Here is an 11,531-nt window from a genome sequence, read left to right on the forward strand (position 1 = left end):
CTTCATCTGGGAATTGCTGAACTCTCACTACTTGGGTTGCAAGTTAATCAACAGGGTTTAAAGTAAGGCACAAAGAGTGAGGGAAAGAAAGCTATTAATATTCAAAAAATGGTAAGCATCTTCATTCCTTTTGGTATAGGAAGTGGAGACACACTTGGTACTTCCAACCTCACCTGAATTTAAAATCACCTGATTTATGTATTGATAGCCAGAGGCCCTTGGATCTCACTTGTGGTAAGTCTGGGTTAAAACCCGGAAACTGATTTTTTTTTGTAAGCAGAATTGTGGGGTTGTGGAGAGGATTAAGTGAGGGAGTTAGTGAGGAAATCCTGGCCTCTGAGCCTGACTGAAGAGTTTTGGATATTTGAATCTCTTATCTCGTTTCCTGTAGCCTCATTTGGAAGCGTGAGTGTGATTTCCCCAGTTCATGCTCTTTAACCGTCAATTGTAGATGCTTCTGAGCTGCTCTTTCCCCTATGAGCTATTTTACATGTTGCTGACACATTCAACTTTCTAAATTACAGTTCTGAGCATGTTCCCCACTGTACCCAACCCCACAAGCATACTCACCATCCAACCTTCACACAATAGCAAGAGTTATCTTTTTAAAATCGGGTTATTTTATTACCATATTGAAAATGAAATGCAAACTATCGCAGCTTGCAAAGAAATGCCTACGTGACTTGGCCCCTGTTCATCTTTCTGACACTATCTCAAATATTTACCCCTGCTCACCAGGCTCCAGTCACACCTACTTGAACGGCCACCTGCCTCATTGCTCACTCCTGCCTCAAGGCCACCAGCCTGCTCTTCCCTCTGCAAAGAATGCTTTTCCTCCAGAACCTTGCAGGACTTCCTCCATCCCACGGTTATTTCTTGGCTAGTGACAATCTCCCACTAGGACAGTCCCCTTAGGCTCAATCATATTAGCCCTTTTAATATTCTTTTTTACAGCACTTCTAAAATTATTTATCTGTTTTCTTATTATTACCTAACTCCCTCCAGTATGTGAGCTCTTTGAGTATGGGTCCCTTGGTTCTCCTGTTCACTGTTCACTGTTTTATCTCCATTACCTAGACAGAAGTTGACACATGGTTGCCTTTATTTAAAAAAATATATATTTTTTTTCAATTACAGTTGACATTCAATATTATATTAGTTTCAGGTGCACAGCGTAGTGGTTAGACATTTATACAGCTTACAAAGTGATCCCCCCGATAAGTCTTTTACCCACCTGACACCATCCATAGTTATTGCAATATTATTGACAAGGTCCCCTAACCTGCACTTTACCTCCCCATGACTATTTTGTAACTGCCAGTTATCATTTTGCAATAGAACCATGTCATCCCACCATTCAAATCCTTCCATGGTTCTACATTATCTTCAGAATCAAGAACACATTCCTTGGCCTGCTGGTGAACAGTCTCCACAGTTTTGCCTTAATCCACTTGCTAAACTATGTTTATGTAGCTCCCTTATTATTTTAACAGTTCACACATTACATTGAAATGATCTGCAGGAGTTTCTGTCTCCTAACCTTTGTTCCTTGGAGTGAGGTTTGTGGACCAGTATTATCGGCATCGTCTGGGACTTTGTTAGAAGTATAGAATCTGAAGTCCGGCATCAGACCTACTGAATCACCATCTGCATTTTCATAAAAGCCCCAGGTGAACTGGATGCACACTGGGCGATATGCTTACCTCATAATTACTAAAGGAATGATATCAGGCCATGCAGTCACCCAATGCATATCAGCAAAACTATTCACCATTCCCTCGTGGGTCTCTCACAGATATCTCGAGTTGATAGTGTCCAAACTGAGCTAATAATACTCTTCTAAAAAACCTGATTCCCCTCTAGTGTTTTCAGTCTCAGAAGATAAGAACTATTGCCCACCCTAGTTTATGAGCTATTCAATGGCTTTATTACCCTGGTTTGGAAACTAGGAGCCTTGGGGGTGACATTCTCTGAAATAGGCAGCATAGGAGGATTGGGTGGAAGTGTGTAGAGAGAAAATGACTTGAATTTTCCCCTGGGAAGCCGGGGGAATAGAGACCAGTAGGTAAATGGATATGATTTTGAAACTCATTAGAGATATCAGGGTTCAAAAACAGACTTTGGAGCCAGCATGCAACAGACAGTGTTAATTCAGTATTTACCCACCACTGATCCTACCATATTTCATTCGTGCAGTGACCCTTCAAGGTGATTAATTCACAGCCGAGCCTCTCTCCTTAAACCTCCATCACTTGCTGCCCAGACTTCAGTCTTAGCTGATGACCTTATTTCCTATTGCACAGAGAAAATAGAAGTGGCCAGTGGAGACCACTCACACCCACAAACCTGTAGTCTGCCCTTCCTCTTCGTGAGAAGCCGTTATGACTGGTAAATTAACAATTAGTAAGTGAAACACAGGGTGCAGGATGGTGAGCCTCCTCCGTTCATGACCACAAAAGACATTGAGATAGAGAAATTTATTACTCTTTGGTCCTGCAGGAAGTACACAGCATAGATCCAAGGGCCATTAAGGGGAGGTCAAGGCAGGGTGCGGGCAGAGAGAGGAACAGGATCTGGAGCACATACTTTTATATTAAGGTAACGGGCAAAGTGCTTTGCAGTTCTCGCACCAAGGCCAATTGGTCAATTCAAACCTGAATGAGCAGGGTTTTAGTAAGTTTCACAGGGGAAGGCCCTGGGAGGTGGGGGAGGCTATTGATCACACGGGCTATTGGGGAAGTCATACCAGGAACTTGCATTTTGTTGTGACTCTGTGGCTGCTATGGGGTATTCGTTTACATGAGGGGTTAGTGTCAGTTTAAGGGCCCCCCCACCGCCCACCCTGCAGGCTTCTTTGCCAAACAAAATAGCTGCCGAGGCAGCAATGTCATGGAGTAGGTTAGGTAAACTCATGACAGAAGCCAACTTGTCCACTATTTCCTAGATCCCAACCCCTTACCCTTCTCAAAGACCTCATTCCAACAATTCACTCCTCTCTTTCCTTTGTCACACACATTTCTCCTTCTGTTAGATTTTCAATTCTCATTGAATAGTATTAAATCTTCTATGTGTAAACAAACCAAAAAAGCCTCACTTGACTATCGCCCATTCTTCTGCTTTTCAGCAAAGCTCCTTGAAGGACATGTCTGTACTGCTACCTCCAACTTCTCCTCCCGTTCTCTCTTGCACCTACAACGGAAACTGCTTTGTCAAAGTCACCAATGACCGCCGTGTCACCAAATCCATCAGGCAGTTCTCAGCCCCATCGTACCTCCCCTACCAGCAGCTGACACGCGTGTCACCTCCTCCTGCACAGTCTTTCTTCACTGGCCTTTCAGGACACCACACACTGGCAGTGCTCCTTTCTCTTGGGCCACTTCTTCTTGGTCTCCTCTGTTCGTTTCCCTCCTCTCCCCAACCTGTCTGTGTGGGCCTGCCCCATGCTCAGTCCCTAATTTGCTTCCCTTTCCATGTGCCTTCCCTTGGTGATCTCATCCATTGTCACTGCTTTAAATGCCATCTACATGCCGATGACTCCAAAAGTTCTAGCTCCAGCTCAGACCTCTCCCCTGACCTCCACATTCCTAAATCCAATTTCCTTGTCAGCAGCTACACATCAAAGTCTAATGACCGTGTAGAACTTAACCTGCCTCAAATCTAGCTCTTCATTCCCATCCCCACCAGCTCCCACCGCAGCCTTCCTCAACTCTGAAAGTGACAACTCCTTCTTCCGCTTGCTGGAGCCCAAACCTTTGGGCTTAACCTTGATTTCTTTCCTTCACTCCCATATCCAACAGGTAATCCTGTTGATCTCACCTCAGATGAGAACCCAAATCTCCATACCGAACCACTGCATCGATACCACCCTGATCAAGCCTCCATCATCTCTGGCCTTGGTTATTGTAATTGTCTCCTGATAGAAATTCTGCCTCTGCTCGAGTCTCCTAGCTCTCTTCTCAACACAGCAGCCAGAGTGATCCTCTAAGAGTGTAAATCAGATCACATCATTCCTCTACTAGAACTTTCAATGGCTCTCCGTTTCCCTCAAAGTAGAGGGCAAAACCCTAACACTGCCCATGAGGCTCTCCCTCACCTGCTCCCTCTGCCCCCCTGATCTGTTTCCTTCCTCTTTTCTCCAGCTCATTTCATTCCAGCCACTTGAGGGTTCCTGGAAGATGCCAAGCACACCACAATCCCATCCCAGGACATTTGTGCTCTTCGTTCCTTCTGCCAAGCCTCATGTTTTGGTCGCTCTGCGCTTTCAGGTCTCTGTGTAAATGTTGTGTTATCAAAAGGCATTCCTAGGTACTCTAAAAGGACTTGTCTCTATTTCATGTCCACCATTTCCTACTTACTCAGCATTTTATTTTCCACAGTACTTATTCCACATAACACAGGAAATGATTATTTGTTTATTCATTGTCTCTTCACTAGTATGCAAGTTTCGTAAGGACAAGGCTTGGTCTGTTTTATTTATTGTTATATCTGTAGCATGAAGAATGGTACCAGGCATATAATAAATACTTGTTGATGAAATGATTGAATCAATATGGAATAAAGAAATCTGTATTGAATGTCTAATATGTGTCATGAACACATTGAAGGTATAGGAAAGGATGAAATCTCACCTCAGCAATCACCAGGTGAGATTTCAACAGAGGTGGAGAACACAGGTGTTGGGCAGGCCCAAAAGAGGACCCTCTAAGGGAGCACGGAAAGGAGTAGCTAGAGAGGCAGGAGGGAAACCGAGACTATGTTGTCCCAGAATACGGGAGAAGATAGAGCACCAAAAGGGAGGGAATTGACAAAAGTGGCAGAAAGCTAAAGCAAAAGAAAAAATAAAATGGAAAGCACCCACTGGGTGGAGCAGAAGCATTTCAGGCAACTTAGTGCTTCCTACCAACTGCGACAGTATCACCTCCCCAAGTAGCCGCTATACATACTTGTCATAGTGCCTGTCCATCAGAATACAAGCTGATTGGCTTGTCAGTGACCCACATATTTAGACTTCGGCAGCCTGAGGGCTTTGAGGAAGGGAATGGGATTTATTGTGCAATCCCTATGGGGCAGGCACAGTGGTAGGTACACTAACATATTTAATACTCATAGCAACCTAGTGAGACAGGGATGACTTCCCATTTTACATATGCAGAATTTCTAAGAGGTTAAGTAACCCAAGATTTTACAACTACCAAGTAGCAAAGAGGATCTAGAACATTGGTCTTTCAGACTCCACACAGAAAACACGTGTGGGGGAAGTGTTTTCCCCTTCCCTCCTATGTCATCTGAAAGTCCCACACTGAGACAGACCTGTTTGCTTCTCATCCAATACCAAACCACTTCTTCCTGCTAACAGTTAGATATGTTTTGTGTTTGGGGCAATCTTGTGCTTTAGGAAAGGCTGAGCGGCAACCCCAAGAGGCAAAATGTGACTGGTCTAAGCCAATTATGATTGTTTCATTTGCCGTGCTGCTGAGTGGCTTGGGAACAAGCCTGTGATGCAGTTCTGACTCCTAAAACTCCTAAAACAAGGCTTGAGGGCATTTCTTCTGGGGGGTAGGGTGAGGGAAATAGTCCTTCAAGGAATTGGATCATCTCTCAAAAAAAGGCACAGGGACCCCAAAAGGGGAGTGTCTCCTTTTTTACTTTACTTAGTTGTGTATTAATTTGCATTTGGACATAGTTGACAATGCACTATGTCGACATATTGCAGCTTCTTTGCAATTGTGAGGGAACTAACAACCTGAGAACAAAACTGGCATGAAGACATTTGTTGATCTACTGAATTAACCAACCCTGGGACTACCCTACCCTCAGACTTCTTGCTTGGTGAGGCAACAAAAATCTATTGTTCAAGCCATTATAAGTTATATATTTTTACATTTTTTATAGCTGAAATGTCCAATATACACAGTATACTATGTGTATTTTTACTCACTAGTTTATTCTCAGCTTCTAACACGTGGTAATAGCTTCAAAAAATATATTTTCATTGCCAGCATGAAGAATGTCATGTATTTCCAAGTAAAAATGAATGAATCCAATAAATTATTATAGGATGTAGAAAGTTGAAGGGACAATGTGCCGCTGGTATTTTCTCTAAAAGCACCACAGGAGGAGAAAAAATGGCATCCTCCATAGAAAAAGTTCTGGTTGTATGTGATATGGCAGTACCCCAGTACTCTGCCACCAGGGCAAAAGCATTCGTACTAAGAACCCTGTCTATTGGATGGCCATTTCCTCCCATGTAATTAATCGGAATTTGAAACCAACTTTTGTCCCTGGTTACTGACGTCCAGACTAAAAACAGCTCAGATTGTATTCTCTGTCAGGAGGTGGCTGTGTTTGAGATTTGTGCTGGCATCTCTGAACTGTGACCACAGCACACATTTTTGTGGGAAATGTCAGATGAAAGTTTTATAGCAACGTTTTTCCATCAGGAAGGGGGAGTGGGTGGCAGGGCTCATCATGGCCAAGAGAGTTTTTCTCTTTCTGAAACTTGTTTGGACTCATTCTTTCCAAGTTAATGAGACCACTTTTCCTTTTGCAGAGCAAATAAAGACAGAGAAACAAATAGACACACAAATTAGAGACATCAGAGTCCTCTTTCCAAAGCCTGTTTCACAAGGTCCTGTGTGGTTTGTGGAAGCAACTTGAGGTCCCGGTTACTGATAAAAATAATATAAGTTTAGAACTTTCAGGAGCCTGTGTGGCCTCTTTTGTTAAAGACCAGTAATTAGCCCTAAAGTACTGAACGCAATTACCTAAAATCACTTTCAAAATGTCCATATTCAGTATTAATTCTGGACACTGTTCTCTTCCTCTTATTCAGCCCCTGCACACACTTTGTCCTCCATTCTAGTTGTGGTCCACAGATATGGTGCAACCGCAGTGGGTGCAGGGGTGCTTTGGAAAGACATTCTGGCCTAGGATTTAGAGACGAGTCTCTTTGTGCCTGCTTGCTTGTGGCTTTGTTGTGAGGGAGTGGCCCTATGTGATTCCTTACACACAAACTGTCACGTTTGACCCTGTGATCCTGCTGACTGAATCAGGAAGTGGCCGTTGTTTTTGGTTCTCAGCCAGTGAGATAACCCCGGGGGAACCCTCTGTACGAAAGGGGCGGCCAGTTCCCTCTAGTGACCGACAGACTCTATCAGATCCTTTTTCTTAGGGAGCTTGAAGTTGACATAGAGAAAGAAATAAAAGTGACAGAAATGTCTAGAAACCAAAAGACTCATGGAGAGGAGTAGGTAGGCAAAAGGCATGAGTCAGTAGAAACTAAGAAACTAAGTAGTAAAAGAAGAACATGGGAGGGAGCTGGAAGGGATTTGAGAAGGGTCAAGAGTGCCAGCAGAAACAGACAGTGGCCTCATCTGGTGCCATGGATGCCTGCTATTGAGACATCAACAAGTTATGGCATCTATAGACCGAGAATGAAGGGCCAGTTCCTGGGAGGCTCAACCTTTTGTTTATTTAAACTCTTTGCAATTCTTCCATACATCCCTTTATTATAAATCCCTTTATTATTATAAGTGGTTGAGAATATGATTGTATCAGAGTCTTGCAATCCAAAACAGTTTAACTAATAGATTCAATATTTACCAGCTGTGTGATCTTAGGTTATTCACTTAATCTCCATGAACTTTTGTTATTTAATCTCTTTATGTGATAGGCAGAATAATGCACCCCCAAACATGTCCACCTCCTAATGCCAGAAATCTTTCGCTCTGCAAAAGGGATTTTGCGGGTGTTAATTAAGTTAGGGACCTTGAGATGAGCTCCTGTATTATCTATGAGAGTCCAATTTAATCACATGGGTCCTTAAAAGCAGAGAGAAGAACTTTCCCCATCTGTGGTTGGGGGAAGATGTGATTACAGATGAATAGTCATAGAGATTCAACATTACTGGCTTTGAAGGTGGAGGGAGGGGCCATGAGCCAAGGAATGTGGGCAGCCTCTAGAAGCTGGAAAAGGCCAGGGAACAGATTCACCCAAGGCCTTCCAGAAGAATGCAGCCCTACCAACATGCTAACTCTAGTCCAGTGAGACATGTGTTGGATTTCTAACTTACAGAACTATAAAATAGTAAATGTGTTTTGTTTTAAGCCATTAAGTTTGTGATAATTTGTTACAGCAGCCATAGTTACTAATTCATAATAATATCACACTATGTATACACAGAAAAAACATTTAAAAGAATATACATCCCAATGTAACATTGGTTTTGTCATCTTTTTGAATTACTTATTTTTTTCTGGTTTCAACAATGAGTATATGCTACTTGTGTAATAAAGAAATACGGGCAATATTAAAGAATAAGTAACATATGTTAAAATAAATTAGATAACCTCTAAGGCTCGGTCCAACTGTGACATAGGAACAATCTGGGAGATGGCTTAATTGTCACCCTATATCTTGCCTCTTCTTGGATGCTATACCCAGTCTCAATTCTTCCACAAAGGACCGTCAATTTCAAATCATTCTTGATGCCTTTCTTTTCTTTTCTCCCTCTCAGATACATGTGTTTGTATTCAACTACCTATTGGGATCAGTGTGCTTCTACACTTTTGTTCCATGTATGGAAAGATTTCGTTATTTGGTAAATAATTAATCCAACAAATATCTGTCAAGGATACTTTGTGTAGTTATGAGGTCATCTGGATGATACATACTTTTTTAGTCTTCCTTAGGCCTTTCATGGTGCAGTGTGACAGATCTCAAGATCATGTTAATAGAGCTCAAAATCTACTGTAGTAATTTTAAAAAGGAGGTTTTAGGGACTTTGTGGCCCAAACAACACTTGTCTATCTTCACAAGTGCATCAGCCTCTCCTGAAATCTGAAACCCTTCAGGCCCATTCACAATCCACCCAAGTCAACAGGGGAGAGGTATTAAGTGATACTAGAGTTATCAATACTGATGATAAACACAGCAAATGAGACAGTGTGCCTCCATAGAAGGTCCTTATGAACCATTTCAGCTTAAGAACTTGGTTTTGGTGAGTTAAAAAAGCAAAGCATGCCAGCAATGCCAGTTCTTACTTGAGCAAGGATGTGTTAGTTCTTATCCCCGTCAACCATCTTCAGGGCTCTGAATGACCCAAGCCTAATAATTTGGCATTTGGAAAGGACAATAGGTACTTGGCATGACTTGATTAGAGAATAATGCACGGCTCTTTCCCAGTAGGTCACTTTGATCCATGGCTGAGCCAAATTCCGTGGACCTGTCTCCAGCAAAAATACACCCCAGAGGAATGAAAGAAATAGTACAGATTTTTAGGAGTAGGGATCTCAGTACTTTTCAACATGTTTTTATTCATCAAATTTGTTGGGTACTGTACTGTGTTCTGAAACGTTCATGTGCATAAGAATTGCCTGGGAGGGTTTCACTCCTCAGAGAAACTGATTCAGCAATGAAGGGTAGAGCCTCAGAGTCTATATTTACCCAGCCTTTTGGGTGATTCTGATATAAGACCTCTTCAGGTCGCTTTGTCAAATGTTTCATTTGGTCCCCCAAATGAATAATCAACAGTCCCCTGTGATTAGGAGTCTCGAAGTCCAGGGGAGGGAGACACATTCTTGTGGTATTATGTGATCAACGCAGTCAGTGAAGTTCTGGTGACAGAAAAAGGAGGAAAGGATGCTCTGTCCAGTGGAGTGAAGTCTTGAAGGACAGAGCCAAGAAGAGAAGAAGGAATATAGACTCTTCCAGGCAAGGGAATGACCTTTGTAAGGCCATCATCATGCGAAGACACGAAACATTAGGGAACAGTAATTCAGGCTAATGGCAAGGTGAAGTGCACTCTAGCAGTGAACAGGCAGGAAAGAAGGTAACATGGATCTCAATTCACCAACTAAGTCATTCCAACTTCATTTTGTAGGCAATAAGGTGTTGGTGGAAGGCTTTGTGCAGACAGTGACGCGAGGAGATTTGAACATTGTCTCTGAGAAGACCTGGTATTGTGCAGATATTCATTCAGCTAATGTCTCCTGAGGACCCTCCCTGTGTACATAGTGTGTTAAGTATTAGAGGTTAGAAGAGGGTGGTCACAGTTAGGAATTGTGACAGTCCAAGCAATGAAAGTTGAAACTGAAGTAGTAGCAATGGATCTCTACAGAGGGAATTTATTTGGTAAATAAGATTTTAGATTTAATTTAAAAAACAAACAGAAAAAAAACAGAATTTGGTGACAGGTTAAATTTAAGAAGCAAGGGAAAGAAGGTTTACAATGTTGGGGGCAGAGACAATGCTATGGACTGAATGTTTGTGTCTCCCCCAAATTCATATATTGAAGCCTAATCTCCAATTTGATGGTATTAAGAGGTGGGGCTTTTGGGAGTTAATTAGGTTACAAGGATGGAGTCCTCATGAATGGGATTAGTGCCCTTATAACAAGAGAGGTTCCCTCTCTCCCCATGTAAGGATGCAGCAAGGAGGTGCTGTCTGCACACCAGGAAGAGGGTTCTCACCAGAAGGTGACCACACTGGCACCCTCGTCTTAGACTTCCAGCCTCCAGCACTGTGAGAAATGAATGTTTGTTGTTTAAGCCACCCAGTCTGTGATATTGTATTAAAGCAGCCAGAACAGACTAAGACAAAAACTAAGCGTATGATAATGATGGTGAGGGGAAGGCAGGAGGCCAAGGCTTGCCCCAAATGTAAATGGGAGTAGGTGCGCTCATCCAGAGAGAGCAGTGGAGTGAAGATGTGTGAGGCCCAGTGGTGAAATAAGTGGGACAGTAAGTGGAGGAGGTGTCGTGAACTATGGAGGAGGTGCACCAAGGCTGAGTGGGGTCTCCCAAAGAAAGAAAGAAAGAAGGGATCTGAGAGGAAAGAAGTGATTAGTCATTTTAAATGCTACAGAGGGAAAGACTTTGTAATGTATATTGGTTTCATCATCTAGGCTACCGTGTGTGACATTACCAGGGACAATGTCAGTGGAGAGCTGGGCATGGGGAGCCACATGTCAGAATGGAAGGCATGCAGTGAGGAGGGAGAGAATGGAAGGTGTGGACGTGAAGGCATCAAATACAGACTATTTTTTAAAAAAGGTTGAGCATGAAAGGAAGAAGAGGGCAAGAGACAAAGTAAGAAGGTAGACAGAGCGAAGGGACTGGGTTTTACGGCTTCCATGAAGATGCGGATACAAGGTTTTTTCTTGCATCATAGGAAAAGTTGTGGTGAAAACTGAGCAGGGATGAGTTCTGTTTCCTTTTTGAAATTTCTATTGTCTTAGAGTAAAATAATTATATAAAAACTAAAGTGGAGGAAGGCAGTTCTGAGGTTTTAAGTACTAGAGATCAGTAAAAAAAAATTTCTAAATCTGTAAAGTAGTAATCTCTTGGTATGGGATTATGATATGGAGGCTGCTCTGAGTCAGAGGAGAATGTTCAAGGAAGGGGAAAGGTAAAGAACCAGCCTTTGGAGAGAGAAAGGGGGCTGGAATGATCACGGCACCGGGAGTCCCTCCCTGAGACTGGAGTCCTGTCCGGGCAGCATACACACCTAGAGAGACGCGTGATTGGACTTGA

Source organism: Rhinolophus sinicus, linkage group LG06, assembly GCF_036562045.2.
Source record: "Rhinolophus sinicus isolate RSC01 linkage group LG06, ASM3656204v1, whole genome shotgun sequence".
Classification (NCBI taxonomy): domain Eukaryota; kingdom Metazoa; phylum Chordata; class Mammalia; order Chiroptera; family Rhinolophidae; genus Rhinolophus; species Rhinolophus sinicus.